Raw genomic sequence first — 9,052 nt, forward strand, 5'->3', positions numbered from 1 at the left:
GGGATGGGAAACTAGCTGCAGATGCACATTTCATAAAATGTTCAACCACTGGAAAAGGAGACAAAACCCCATGACAGAGAACAATATTCTGCTCCTCTCTGCTCAGCAACAGTTTTATCAGCAGCGTCTCTATATGATGTTTTGAAGTAATTTAACTTTTAATGTCATCTTGATTTTTGTATTACTAGCAAAAAACTCTGTAAGATGTTTGAGACGTGCATTTTTCTATAGAAGTATGAGACAACTGGGGAATTCATGATATACAATTTTAATAAAACACATGTCACCTCAAGCACCACATTTTCACTGACATCAGCACAGATCAAGGACTGTTAGTTATGGCCGATACAACACAAGGAGTCGGGACCAGGGCTTCCCAGCTGCCACACATGTGTAATTAAACGCACGGCAGTGCACAAGAGCCAGCAGACATTCTCTGAACACAGAAGGGAAAGGTAGAAAGGAAGATCAAACTCTACACAAATGATTGCCTTTACATATACAGAATTTTTCTTCTGTTTGGTAGCCTGCCAGAGAGAAGGTGAAATGTCAAAACGGTGGGGTTGAAGTACAGCAATACCGGCCTGAAATCAAGCAAAGCTCCTTAATCATCTGGATAGTCAGGCACTGGAGTAGATTGCCGAGGAAAGTCTGAATCACCATCATTGGAAATCTTTAAGAACAGCTTAGACAGACTTCTAGGAAACACTACCTTGAGTTAATCCTTCAAGGTCACTCCTAGAAACACTGAAACAACCAAGACTTTCTTCATAAGCATATATCTGATCACACAACCGTTGCAGTAATTTGCTGGACTGTAGCATCTTTTTTTACAATTTGCCAGAACAAGACACACACACACCCCAAAAAAAAAAAAAAAAAAAAAAAAAAAAAAGGCAAACACACTCAGTGTATAGAGAGCAGCAGCCTCCAGGCTGCAGGAACGTTCGCTCAACTTATTTTTAGAAAGTGGAATTGGTGCGACTTCCTCCTCAGTCCACATCAGACTTCATCAGCTCTTCTGCCTGATCGCTGCGCCTTCATTGAAATAACGCTCCGTGTACATACAGCAGAAATTTCTCATACTTTACGTGCACCACACGGGCAGGAAAGGCCACGCTCCGGCACAAGAGGGGAGCCACACAGAGCTGCAAAGAGGTGGGGGCCTCTTTGCAGCAGTAACAGCAGTGAGCACGTTCAATCCGAGCTTGGGGAGCCAACCTCACCCTAAGGCAGTCACCTCTGCAGACCAGCCGGTTTCAGGGCATAAAGCAGCACGGTGTGGACGGTCTTTTGTGCTGCTAGGAGCCAGAGCCAAGTCCAGGTTCTTGGCTCAGAGAAGTGCTGCTCGTCCCTGTCTCCCCCCACGACGTGTGTGCAGCCCATCCCGGCTTCCTGAGGGCTCTGCTTGCTGGCTGCTGGCAGCAGGGGACACAGGGAGGGCAGGCAGCCTCTGGCAAGCGGCCCAGCTGGACACGCATCCCACGGATGCTTCAAACGCAGGCAGGCGGAGAGGGCTCGCCGTGGTGGGAGGAGGCAGGGGCTTACCCGAAACAGGGAAGGGAAAGAGAGGCCCAGGAGCAGGGGATAAGGTGCAGCCGTGGCACGCAGGGAGGTCAGGCGGACAAAGGCCGGCAGCGGGCTGGAGGCATTGCAGCACCGCCTCTTCCAGGCGGGCGGGCGGCAGGAGGGCGATGCTGAACCGCATCCCGAGGGACTGTGGCTTGCTCGGTGTAGAAGCAACGCTGGGCTTTTCACCCTGCACAGAGCTCTGCCAATGCTAAACTGAAAGAAACAGCACAAGCATCCTCCAGCTCCGCCACCACCCCCCTCCCCAACACAAATTCCTTGCTGGAAAGCAACAGCTTTTCCACCACCACCCCCCTCCCCTTCCCCCCGCAGGACCTTGCCCTGGAGCCAAATATCAGCAGTACCCCAGGGAGCTCAGAAGGGTGCACCTATCCCCTACAAGCCCAAGCAAACCACAGCAGATGTAGCTCCAGCAACATGTGAATCAAACTTGTTCCCTCACCACAACATCCAGGAGAAGGGACCTGACATAGTGTCCGCTGCAACACAGGAAGGGCCAGGAGGGAGGAGGAACTGTGTTTCTCAATGGGCAAAGATGGAGCTTCACAAATTTCCACTGGCATCTACTCCTACGGTTTCCATTGCTAAAAACACAACTGAGACACTGAGAGGTTTCTGGACTGTTCACACTGTGTCTGTCTGGAAGACATAAGAGCTAATTGAAGTTGGTTAACTTGGAGCACTTGGCTGGGAGGAGGTAGCTCCAAAAGGAGGTAGGCTTCTGTCTGGTGCCAACACCATTCTATTTACAACACATACAAAATAACTTGTGAGCAAGAAATGGAGAGAGGTGTACATATGTCAGCAGCACAAGCTTGTCCCAGGGGAAAAAAAAAGATCCTGCACTGAACTCTCACATCAACTCCTTCATGTCGGTAATCACCATATCGACTCATGTCTGCTCTCGTTCCCTTATCTCAAATGACCAGTTACCAACCAGAGAGTGGAGCTGCAAGGGTGACTTACTGCTGCTGACAAAGTCAGATCTCAAGAAGACAAGTGCTGGTAGACTCCTCTACAGCAGCTTAAGACATCACTCTGTCCATCTGGCCTGTTGGACGAGGCTGCCATGCAATCAGCAGAGGCAGCAAAATGGACATTCATCTTTCCCTTCAGTTCACAGACAATTTCTTGAACTTTTGCTCAGGATGAGTCTGCATAAAACCATGAGACTATGCGCAGCAGGAGAGGAGGCACAGAGGCAAATTCTGCTTAAATCCCTGCTACAGTGGCAGAAACATTTGGTAGGTGTCTGAGCGAACCCTGCAGAATTGCAATACTGTACATCACGGTGTCTAAATCTGCTAGAGGATGTCTGTCAGAAAACTTCATAAAACAGTCAAGTACTATTCTGTTTTTTTAAAGAAAATTTAATGCAGATGGAGATCTCTGGGCATTAAAGTTTTCAGTACCAGCCAGGCTGCAGCGATGTCCCTATACCAAACTGTCCTGCTTGGTGAGAGCTCACAATTGAAGCTACTTCTGCAATTTCCTATTAATGGAAACTGCTATGCAGGACAATCAGCAAAGAGCACAGCTTTGCAAACTAGAGGTGGTGGTGATCTCCAGTGCTCAGGTGCTCTCACCAGATACTGGTCTGACACCACGGTCTCAGGCCACTAGATATGGATGAGTCTTTTGCTCTAAGCCCAGTGAGACCTGGTGATACAGATGGAAGATTTCACGTGCTTCCTCTCAGACATGCACTATCACTTTAAACACTAAGCAAGCATTCTATAAAAGTTTCCACTATTAAGACACTTAAGCTTGGTAAGAAAGGAATTTTTCACAAATGCATCTGAAAAAAACCCACAACAAATAAAAGGCATTTTCCTTTAGGACTAGACCCTGTCATCCTGCAAATAAAGCGGGATGAAACATTGTTCATATCACTCAGCCTGGAGAGCACACGCTACACCAGGGCATACTGCTGGGGTGAAGGAGGGAGTCAAGAGTTATAGTTCCATTACACTGAAGTTTAGTTCTGGGGATTATTTTTACCTTGGCCTATTCCTGAATTATATAAAATATACACATATGCAGGAGATTAACCACCTTGCAAAAGAAGCTGGCAGCCAGAGCTGCTGCTCTGTCCTGAATGTATCTTGCTTCATGTCTCATGGACCCCTCCTGGCCATCTTGTTAGGAAACTTTTCAAACATAAATGAACAAGTAAGTGACTCAAAATCTGCTTGTCTCATCACAAACTGAATTTCAGTTGCAGCGAAGAAAACGAAAAGGAAAAAAACCAGGGGGCTAGATGCAAACATTATGGCTTTAAGAGACCCAAACATGCCAAGCTTTAACTTATACCAGCTTGGAGCCCACACTGCTAGCACGCTACTCCCGGTTTTGCAAATAGGAGTTCACTGAGCACGCCAAGTCCTTTGCCACAAATGCATGGTTCAACATGCAAATATGCAAACATCTGATCTGCATCCTTTTTCACATAACAGTAACTTAGACATACCCAAAACGGGGTCACTTGGACCAACTTATTACAACTGCTCCACAGAAGCTCAACTAACAGAGTCCTACCACGCCCAGCCTGACCACAGAGCTTTAAGGAAAGTGTGGATCAACAACAGAGTCCAGAGAGGGGCAGAGATCAGCTGTGCAGACAACAAGCCCATGCAAAATAGCAAAGAAACAGAGTCTAATCAGCTCAGGAAGAGGGAAAAAAAAATAGTCTTCAAATACTTCAAATTTTGCTACAGAGATGTAGGGAGTAGAGTGTTCTTCACGTGCCCTGGAGATCAGAGAAGCAGGAACAGGCTTAAAGTGCAAGACAAAGATTTTAGATTAAACACCACAAAAACCTCTTTAATGGTGAAGAGGCCCAAGTGTCAGCATACATCATCTGCATAGGATGTGAAGTTGCCAGCAGGAAGAGCTTCAAAAGAAGAAACATTACCCAGGAAGGGGTTCAATGTACACCTGACCTTACCCCACGGTTGGGAAACAAGGACAGCATCTCTGCAACTCCTCTCTAGGCACACTGTGTCTGAGGCTATCAAACGGTTTCAGAGATTCCTTTAAATTACATTTATGGCATAGACACAATCCACTCTACTCTGAAACACAACTACTTAACGAATAATATATCACGATTTATACCCTAGCAGCATCTTTCATTTAAAGACACCAAACTCTGCAGCAAAATTCACCAACTTTCTAGAGACGTGACTTCAAGAATTAAAATATTACTAACATTTTAGACACAGGAAAACCAGAGGGCACAGGGTCACAACTTGCAGGATATGCCACTTGTGCTCCTGTTCTAAGCTCTGCATTTGCTTTAATTAGCTGAATATCTGATTTATTTAATACCAACTATTTGACCAAAAAGCAGATCATCAAGATGTAGATTTATTGTTTCCTAAGATGTAAACACTGATACAGGAAGACTGAGGGTCAGTGTATCTCTCTCAAATAAAACACACTTTTACCTTTAATAAATACTTTAAGTATCACAGAAATACCTGTACTTCCTTCTTGCCCACTGTAAAGGGCTCCCCTACTTCTGTCTGCATTTTCATACCATCTACCGGGCAGATCCTGAACTACCCAATCGCACAGCGCAGGCCCTGCGGGGCTCAGCCCACAGCACTTTGTCCAAAGCTGAGCCCCCCATGAGACAAGTTTTATCCCCAGGGCCAAGCCACAAGCCGGTGCTTGATACAAAGCACAAGGGAGGTATGAAACCACCATCCCGCACTCCAAACGTTTGCAGCAAGGGCACGGGGACACCACAGCCCAGCCAGCAGAAGGGTGAGGGTAAGGAAAGAGGAAGGCAGGGAGGAAGAGGAGGAGGAGAGGTGGCTGTCCCCCTGCCCGCAGCCTCGGGACAGCCTGCTGCACGCCATTGCGCAGGCAATCGAACCGAGCTGGGAGAATATTTTTGCCCGATATTACTGGCTGCCGGAGAGGAGCTACCACATGGCTGTTCTCAGCCACTCACTGCACAGTGTTTACTATAAACAACAGTAAACCCAAACAGAGCCAAAAATCAAAGCTGGGTACCCTGGAGCTGGGTCTCCGCGTCCTGACTTTACGCACGGAAGTAATTAGTTTACTATTTCGCTGCTGATCCTAAAGCATCCCAGGCCAAAGGGAGCCAAGTTGCTCAGTGCATCCAGAACTCAGGCTGCCTGTTTAATTTGGTGTCTCTGCCTTTAGTCGTCAAGATTCCAAACTGCTGCCACGGTTTTACACAGGAGCTTCAAAGAGCCTCCGGATTAAACCTGAACGACGCGCAGCAGGAGCCTGCCTGACACTGTGTTTATTTTTAAACACTTTAGAGTGCACGGAAAGCGCAGCCCTCGTCTTACCCCCGCTCTGTCAAGCGCGGGGCTCGGGGGGGTGGGGTGCGGGGGCTGTGGAGGGGGCGCGGATGTTTCCCCAGGGACGGCGGTTACGGGGTTTCTCCGCCCGGTGCCCGGGACCACCCCGACCCCCGGGGGGCAGGGGCCGGCGGCAGGTCCTGCTCAGCGCGCCGCGGTCCGGCTCCGCGACGCGCCGTGCCCACCGGAGGGGACCGCGAGCCCACGAGGGGCAGCCAGGGCACAGCCTCCCCGGGCTCTGCCCGCGGCCACCCCCGGGCACCCCCCGACCGCCGTCCCCAGGCCCGCACAGCGCGCTGGGGCCCCGCAGGCTCGGCCGCTCCGCCGAGCTCGCCCCGAGGCCTCCGGGTGAAGCCGGTGACGGCGGCCCGCAGAGCTGCTGCGCCCCGTGTCCCCCCCCCGCGCCGCGGGGCCGTCCCGGCCGGGCCCTGCCGGGGACACCTGGAAGAACAACAAAGCCCCTCGGGGCGGCTCCGCCGGGAGCTGCGCCCCGGCTGGGACGAGGCAGGCGGCCCAGGGCAGGCGCGGGAGGCCGGCGCAGACCCCCGGGGCCTCTGCCCCGTGACCGGCGGGGGGCCGGCGGGAGGCTCCCGGGCCGGGCGGGCCCTGACGGGCGCCAACAGGTGCCGGCGGTGACAGGCCGCCCCGGCCCGCACCCGCCGCGGCCCGGCCCCGCGGGTGAGGCGGCGGCCGGGCCGCGCTGACAGGCGGGATCCGCGCCGGGCCGGGCCTGCCGCGCTGCCGCCGCGGGGCCTGCGGGCCCGACCCCCGCCCGGCCCCCGGCAGCGCCTCGCCGGGCCGCGGCGCCCCGTGCCGCCCCCGCCGCCCCCCTCACCTGCGCGGCCGCCGAGCGCTGGGGCTGCTCAGTCCCTCGCCGCCGCCATGTTTCCGATGCGCAGGGAAGGCGGGGAGCGGGGGAGGGAGCGGACAGACCCGGCCCGGCCCGGCCCGGCCCCGCGCCGCCCCCTGCCGCCGGGACGGCGCCGCCGCGCCGCGCTCGGGGGCAGCTCGGGAGGGCCCGGCCCGGCCCGGCCCGGCCCGCTTCGGCCTTCACGAACTGCCCCGCGCGTTGAGCGCTGCGGGCGGCGCCGCGCCGTGTCCGCTCGGGCCGGGCCTCCCGCAGGGCCAGGCCGCTGCCCTCAGCCCGCACCCCGGGTACGGGGCAGCCCCCCACTGTGAGCCCACGCACGGCGTATGGGCAGACCCACGCCATGGTCCCACAGCCTGCGGACAGGCTCCGCTGTGCCCACTCGGGACACCCTGGGCACGGGGCAGCCCCCCACTGTGAGCCCAGCCTGGGGGTGGACCCCCAGTGCCCACCCGGACCCTCTGGGTACCGGGCAGCCATGTCCATCCATGTGTGGGTCTGCCCCAAGCCCTGCCGGGGACCGCAGGGCCAGGCTGGACCCCAAAGCGCAGCCAGCCAGGGGGACAGGCAACCCCTAGTACCCTCTTTCTTCCCACCCTCGGCAGCACGTTGCCCGCCGCCCACCCTGCAGCCCTCTCCCAGACACACGTCAGTGCCCCCCTGTCCCTCCGGACACAGTGAGTCCCCTTTGACTCCCAGCTAACAGGATACCACTTGGTGTCTCACCACCCTCATGGCCCGATCCGCAGCTTGCGCCCAGGGACCCCTGTGCAAGGGACCCCAGGAGCACCCATGGCCTCAGTGACCTCTCCCGACCAGAGACAGACCTCCCTGGGGACCTCCTCCGCCCTGTAGAGCAACCAGAGCCCACCCACGGTACCCCAAAACAGCCCCCAGCACCCCTCAGCAAGGGAACTCCCCAGTAACAAGTGACAGGACAAGGGGAAACGGGCTCAGGCTGCGCCGGGGGGCTCAGATCGGGTGTTGGGAAACATTTCTTCACCGAGGGGGCGGCCAGGCACTGGCACAGGCTGCCCAGGGAGCTGGGGGGAAAGTCACCGTCCCCGGGGGTGCTGAAAAGCCACGTAGATACGGTGCTTGGGGACATGGGCCGGTGGTGGGCTCGGCAGTGCTGGGGTAACAGTTGGCCTCGACGATCTTTTCCAGTGTAACCAACTATTTGACACATGGCTACTGCAAGGGACACCGTTGCCCCCATGACCCCCATCAGTGCTGCTTTCCCCCCCATCCCTCTGAGCCCCATGCACCAGCACACACGCAGCTGCCTCGCCAGCACTCTGCATTAGCAGAACCCACCGCCTGCTCACCCCAAGCCCCCACCCAAGGCAGTCATCTCCCACCCTTGCCAGTCAGGCCACGGCATTCCCAGTGCCAGCTCCCAACTGGGGATGCTGTTTCCCATGTGTTCCACACACACACTCCGGCTGCGGGGCTGGTCATGCCAAAGGCTCCACTTCCACTGTAAGGTACCACAGCTCAGCAAGCCGTTCCTCTCAAACAGCAACCACATCACGCTGCAGCTGGACACAGAGCGTGAGATCACATCCTCTCCCTGCTTGCTGGATTGCCTGGAGAAAAAACAAAAATTATTGGGTCCTGGAGATCAGTTGTCATCTTCTAAGCTGCTCGTGCAAATGGACCTGAAGGGCCCCTGCTAGGTAATGGTGACTTTTCACGACCAAGATATCTCGCTGGGACAATGGAGACATCCCTTTGGTGTGACTCACAGACGTATGTGACAAGTCTTCTCAGGGAGAAAGCACCTGAACACTTTCCAAAGTGTGTGCAGTGACACGGCCAGCATCTGAGTCTCTCCCTGAATGATTTCTTGTTCTGGGGGATTACACGGAAACTTGTGCACTTTAGGGCGAAGTTGAAGCGAAAGACCAGAAGGAGCCACCCCTGGTGCAGACAGGGCTTGGCTGAGTTTGGAAAAGGTCGTGCCTGAGAAGGCTCTGCCAAGTGTGGGACTTCCTACCGCAAGGGGCTTTGCTGTATGCGATGGAGGGAAGGTAAAGCTGTGAGTGGTGTCTACTGCCCGCTGCCAAACCCACAGCACCTCCCGGGCAGGAACGCGTGCTGGTGCTGGGCAGAGGCACAGGGTGAAACAAGGGCTCTGGTGGTGCAATGGGAGAAGGGACCTTCCCCCCACTGCCCATGGGGCAACCCCTCAGGAAGGTCTGAAACCCCCTCAGCCATTCCTGTGCTCTTCCCTTCTCCTTCAGGGAAG

At 54.8% G+C, this 9,052-nt stretch overlaps 1 protein-coding gene across 11 annotated transcripts in view; it reads right to left on the reverse strand.

Moving 5' to 3' along the window:
- SCMH1 (Scm polycomb group protein homolog 1) overlaps positions 1–6,884 on the reverse strand; it is a 71,572-nt gene extending 64,688 nt beyond the window's left edge. For 7 of the 11 annotated variants that reach the window (XR_005103170.1, XM_037380102.1, XM_037380107.1 and 4 more), the window contains exon 1: positions 6,769–6,884. The gene's annotated coding sequence lies outside the window, so the exon portion shown is untranslated. The remainder of the gene's footprint in view (positions 1–6,768) is intronic. The other 4 variants (XM_037380105.1, XM_037380101.1, XM_037380100.1 and 1 more) reach the window with 1 other exon arrangement.
- Between the last annotated feature and the right edge of the window lie 2,168 nt (positions 6,885–9,052).

This window comes from Falco rusticolus, chromosome 3 (genome assembly GCF_015220075.1).
Source record: "Falco rusticolus isolate bFalRus1 chromosome 3, bFalRus1.pri, whole genome shotgun sequence".
Taxonomy (NCBI): Eukaryota; Metazoa; Chordata; class Aves; order Falconiformes; family Falconidae; genus Falco; species Falco rusticolus.